Source organism: Eptatretus burgeri, chromosome 10 (assembly GCF_056783735.1).
Source record: "Eptatretus burgeri isolate ZD-2024b chromosome 10, Ebu_testis_v1, whole genome shotgun sequence".
Taxonomy (NCBI): domain Eukaryota; kingdom Metazoa; phylum Chordata; class Myxini; order Myxiniformes; family Myxinidae; genus Eptatretus; species Eptatretus burgeri.
The window spans coordinates 21,592,837-21,598,876 of record NC_140970.1 but is presented as its reverse complement, the minus strand read 5'-3'; positions in this window follow the sequence as shown (position 1 = coordinate 21,598,876).

The following is a 6,040-nucleotide window of genomic DNA, read 5'->3' as shown; positions in this document are numbered from 1 at the left end:
GAGCCGAACGTTGCGGGGCCCCCACCAGTAGTCTCGCCGGCACCTGACGTATCGCCGGGACTGGCTGGGCCGGCGCCGAGGGGGTCGTCGCCTGATGCCGTCCTACCCGGGGACATCGAGCAGGCTGGGCAGTCGGGGGTAGCTGGCGTTGCGGAAAGTGCGAGTCCGGCGAGGGTGTCACCTCGACCGAGCCGGGAGGCATCTGAGCCTGGACTGTCTGGCGCTGCCCGTCCGAGGTGGGTCAGGGTGCGGCCGCGGTACTTGGAGGATTATGAGTGTTGATGGGTTTCCGTTGGTCATGTTGTGATTATCCGTTCGTTATGTGACGGGTCATTTTACGGGGGGAGGAGTGTGCTGTGTCACGTGATTGGGTTTTCGTATATCATGCCTCGCCCGCTAGGGGTGGTAAGACTGTGCTTCTGGTCGCGCAATAAAGCGAAGTAGATGGTGGCCCGCGTGCTTCTTGCGTCCCACCGCTCCTAGTACACACTAGTCATCACTCTCCGGAAGCCCGTACGTTGTAACCCGTAATGGGGAACGTGGCTGTGCTTCCCTTCCCCATCGGCCACGCCCACGCAACAACGTGTCTTCCCATTGGTTGGTAAATAAATGGCCTTAACTTGGGAAGCACTTGTCCGATTAATATCAAACCTTGAAAAGGCACATCCTCAAGTCCCCAGCAATATATCTGGCAAGTTTCAATTAGATCGGAGCAGTGGTTGTCGAGAAACAGCGGTCACACACACACACACACACACACACACACACACACACACACACACACACACACACACACACACACACACACACACACACACTGCTGGAATTATAGATGGATTAATGGGTTAATTATAGACCAGGTTCTTTTGGTGTTTGAGTTGTAATGGGAGGGCTTCTTTTTGTGGTGATTTTGTTTTACTTGTCTCATCAAAACAATAAACTTATTTTGAAATTGTTTGAATTTGGACTTATTATTATCAGTTGAAGGTTTATGAAGGAATTTTTATACAACCTCGTCTTGTGCTTGATCGATTTTGGCTGCCCGTCAGTCATCCAGGGTTTAGTTTAACAGTTTTGTTTTGGAATTACAGGTTGGGAAACATTTATCATATAAGTCTCGTCATCTTAATTCAAATGTATTATAAGCTACATTGGGGTCCTCAAGTTACAGATTTTTCTCCCAATTTGTTTTTTCCTAACTCCTTAAATGGATCGGAATTTGCGGAGTTATTAGAGCCAGTATAATTTAAAACAGTAGTTTGGAGCACAGGTAAATGATCGGTTATGTCACAGTGAGGGACACCACTGGTTATTGGTAACTCGTATTGATTGGTTAATATATTATCAATCACTGCAGCTGTGGACCTCATGACACGAGATGGTGGACCATTGGGGGGTTGGGGGGGGAGTCTGTGCTCTTATTGGATCTGAATGTTGCACTGATATTCCAGACAAATTAGAACACATTGCAAGTTTGAGAAGGAAAAATTAATGAAGAAGAAGCTAACTCTAAATACCTGCTGCTCTTCCTCCGATCCAATCGGTTCTTCTGACCACGTGCTTGTCAAAGTGGACATCTCTCTGGTTGTTATTAGAGAACCTCCTCATCACTGTTGAGTCTGGCATTTCACTCAAGCCGACTGGTGGGATCTCCAAGCAGCCATCAAACTTCTAGGATGGTCTCCCATCTCTACTTTCTCCAACATCAACTCATCCTGGGAATTCTTTCAAAGAAACTTGCTCTCCCTCATGCACACATTTATCCCCTCTCGTCTTCAGTTGCCCTACCCTTCCTCCCACCCTTGGTTTACTGAAGCTTGTGGTGAGGCAGTTGTCCTGAAACAACTTGCCTTTGTCTCATGGAAAGCAAACTCAACCGAGGGTAATCTCAGTTCCTTCCATAAAGCTCAGAACAAGTGTGTATCTACCCTCAGGAGAGCCAGAAAACAACATTTCTCATCTCAAGTCTGAACTCTCAAACCTCTCTCCCTCCTCCAAATCCTGGTGGCATCTAATCAAATCTGTTTCTGGTGTATCTTCCCCCTCCATCCCCTCCCTTACCTCAAATGACCTCACTGCTGATACTGGACGTGAAAAGGCTGAATGCCTAAACTCTGTGTTTGCATCTAAATCTTGTGTACAAAACTCATTGCTTTCTGTACCCACCTTACCCAGTCGCACCCAACTCTCCCTGGATTCTGTGTCCTTTTCTCCTGACAAGGTGGAGAGCTTGCTGCCAAACCTCGACTCAGATTCTGCAACCGGTCCAGACGGCATCAGTCCACGTGTCCTAAAAACCTGCTCCTTTGCTCTTGCTCACCCTCTCTCTGTTCTATTCACCCTCTCATTTGCCCAAGGTCATCTGCCATCTGCTTGGAAATCAGCAAACATCACTGCCCTGCATAAAAAAGGTGCAAAAACAGATCCCTGCAGCTGCAGACCAATCAGCCTTCTCCCAAACATCAGCAAAGTTATGGAATCCATCATCGCTTCAGACATCAAATCCTTCCTCTTCTCCAATGGCTTGATTTCTGATCATCAATTTGGTTTCAGATCAGGACACTCTACTCTGGATATGCTGCTTCTGCTCTCCCAACAATGGATGAAGATATTCAATGCCAGACAGGAAATCAGAGCCGTATCCCTCGACATATCACATGCTTTTGACACAGTCTGGCACCCTGCCCTACTCACCAAACTCTCTTCCCATGGTATCCAAGGCCATCTCCACTCATGGCTCGCAGACTTCTTCTCCTGTCGCAGTCAACGTGTGGCCCTAAATGGAATTCTCTCATCCCCTCTTCCTGTCCAGGCTGGAATTCTTCAAGGCAGCGTTCTGGGCCCTGTTCTTTTTCTGGTTTTCATCAATGATCTCTCCGGCTCTCTTGAAAATCGTCTTTATCTCTTTGCTGACGACTCCTCCCTCTGCCGTACCATCGGTCATCCCTCAGACCGCAAGCAGTACCTTATTCGCTCTCAGCAGATCTGGATAAAATCACAAACTGGTCTAACACGTGGAACATGTCTTTCAATCCTGACAAATCTCACACTGTCACTGTGTCTCTCCGAGAGGGCCGTTTGGAACCCCCCCCCCCCCACCCCATCGACTTTCTCAACAATCCTCTGGAAGAAGTCCTTTCATTCAAGCTTCAACTTCTGGCAAACTTCAACTTCAATTATGTGACAGGTCCAGATGGCATCCGTACATGTATCCCCCAAAAAAACCCCTGCTCTGCTGCTCTTGCTCATCTTTCTGCTCTGTTCACTTGATCATTTTCTCTGGGTCAGTGTCCATCTATCTGTGAGTTAGCCAGCATCACTGCAATCAACAAGTATGGTGTAAAAACGAATCCTCTTTATTACAGGCCTTTTAGCTTTCAATTATAATAAGCAAGGACATGGTGTCTATTATTGCAGTTAACATTAAATACTTCCTTTTCTCCAACAACCTGATCTCAGATCATCAGGTCAGTTTCAGATTTGGTCATTCTTCCTTGAACATACTGCTTCTACTCACCCAATATTATATCAACAAGAATAACCTATCTCTTTCACGCCATGAGGTACATAGGGCTGCCAAGGCAGTTTCATTTGGCTAAAGAGCACAGTCCTGGATGGGTCTCCACTCTGTCGCAGAGTACTTATTACACCAGTGAGCTGGTACTCATTTTGCTGACCTCGGAAGGATGACAGGCTGAATCAACCCACCTGGTGTTATTTAAACAGAACGGGAGGGGCTGAAACACAGGACCCTAATATCTTAAGCCAGCTACCTTAACCGTTAAGCCAAAACCAGGCATCCCAAAAATGGATGGAAGTCCTCAATCTCAGACATGAGATCAGGACTGTCTCTCTGGAAAATGTATTTCAACCCCGACAAAAGCCACACACTCATGCTATCCCTCTGAAAGGACCGTTTGGCAAAAACTCCCATCTACTTCCTAAGCAGACCACCTGAAGACGATAAGTCTCTCCAACTTTTGGGCCTCACCATCAGCCATGACCTTTCTTAAGCAGACCGTATTTCCAAGATAGCCGATAAAGCCAGCCATCAACTGGGCATCCTTCATTGTGAAAGGTCTTTCCTTTGTCAATCTGACCTTGTGATAACCTACAAGGCCTTCATTCACAGCTTGATGGAATACTGCTCTTCCCATTTGGCTGGTGCCCTGCCTTACACCTTGCCCTTCTTGAAAGGTTGTCATGGAAAGCAATCCCCTCAAAATCATTGGGATTTCCTGTGACAAAGCTGAGTGTCTCAGCCTGTTACTTTCACATTGCAGACAGGTTTATGGCCTCTCTGTGTACTACCATCTCCCTTTTCGTGTTGCACCCTCTGCCCTCACTTGGCTCTGTCCCTCTGAGGTTTCTGCAGGGAGGACATGGTCTGCCAGTAATTCCCAAAATCCAGGCTCACTGCTCACCTACACTCATTTGTTCCTCTTTTCTCTCATCTGTGGAACCAACTTCCCCAGTTTGTTCAGTCCCATTCTTCCCTCTGGGGTTTGAAGACAGCTGTTCACCACTACTGCAGGTTAACATCAAGTAGACCCACATCCATACTCATGATCTATTCTACCCAAAATGACCCCATTCCCAAATAATCCCTTGTCCAGGTTATTGTGATTTTTTTCCCCCTCTCCCTCACAAATTTGTTTGTTCACTGTCGGTTGGTTTGTTCCTTTTCTGTTTCATCCCTGCTTTACCCTTCCTTTTCTTGATGTGTTTCATTCAGCTTATGTACAGCTTGTTCACCCCCATGTGTCCTTCTCCCCCTCTCTTGATCTCACTCTCACTTTTATGCTGTGGTTGGTGTTTCCCCCTTTCCATTTTGTTCCCTTCCGTTCTGTTCTAGCTCCTCCATGAGCCTCGCTCATGTACATAGACAGGTTCAAGCCAAGAAAAAAAAAGAACAGTTTTTTCCTGTCAAGGTTTTCTCAGTGCTTCCATCACCCTTAGCCAATACACTTTCAACTTAGCTTAGGGGCCACCACCCAGTAAGGTCTGGTGGCCATTATCTGCCATTTTTGTTGACCAAAGAAGAAAGATAAGAAAGGGCTCCAGCCACAGTGAGGACAAAGAAGCTGACTACTCATGGGAGGACAAATTTTCAGAGTGATGGTGACATCGTGCAAGAACAGATTTCAGCTAGTTCTGACAGTTGTGATGAAGTTCACTCACCTGAATTTAAGCCAAGTGTTGGCTTAGTGGCTCGGGTGGCTAGCTTTGGATCTCAGGGTCCTGAGTTTTAGCCCCGTTGGCTGCTGAATTAACACCAGATGGGGTCGACTTGGCCTGTTATTCTTCTGAGGTTGGTGAAATGAGTACCAGTGTACCGGTAGAGGGGCACAGTATCAGTGGCACAGCTGTGCTTTCAAGAAATCATAGCTACCTGACAGCCAAGCTGCCATATGCAAGAACAGAACAGAGCAGAACTCACCTGAATCCCAGGCAGACACTGATTTGGACATCAATGAATGACACAACAATGCAAAAGGACAATTTTGTAAAATTGAGGACCTTGAATGAAAATTTACTGAACATTCACTACTTGGGAGTTCGTGTCATGTTTAAAGACGAGTAAAACTCTGGCACTTGTGTTATTGTACAAAAGAAGCATTAATTATGTTTTTCTAAGGTCATTTTAAAGACTGTATCAGATTGGTGTCATTAATAATTACAAAACAAACTGTGCTGTGTATCTAAGTGTAATAAGCATCTCCCGAGCCCAAATTTAAAGACATACAATCCGCAAAGAGAAACAGCAGTTATCCAATTTAATTTTCCAGTTAAAAAAAAGTGCACAAGTGATAATATCAGTCAGGTCTGACGGCCATTTGGGATTTTAAAACCAATGGCAAATCATTCCACAATTAACTTATTAAATATACCCCAACATGTGACCAGAAAAAAAGAGTATTCTGTCATTTGAAAAACGATTTTGGAGCAGAAAAATGTGAGATTCAATGTGAGATTAGCAGCCATTTTGGTGACCATATTGTATTTTTGTGGACTACAAATTACTCGAAAATAAAGTGAT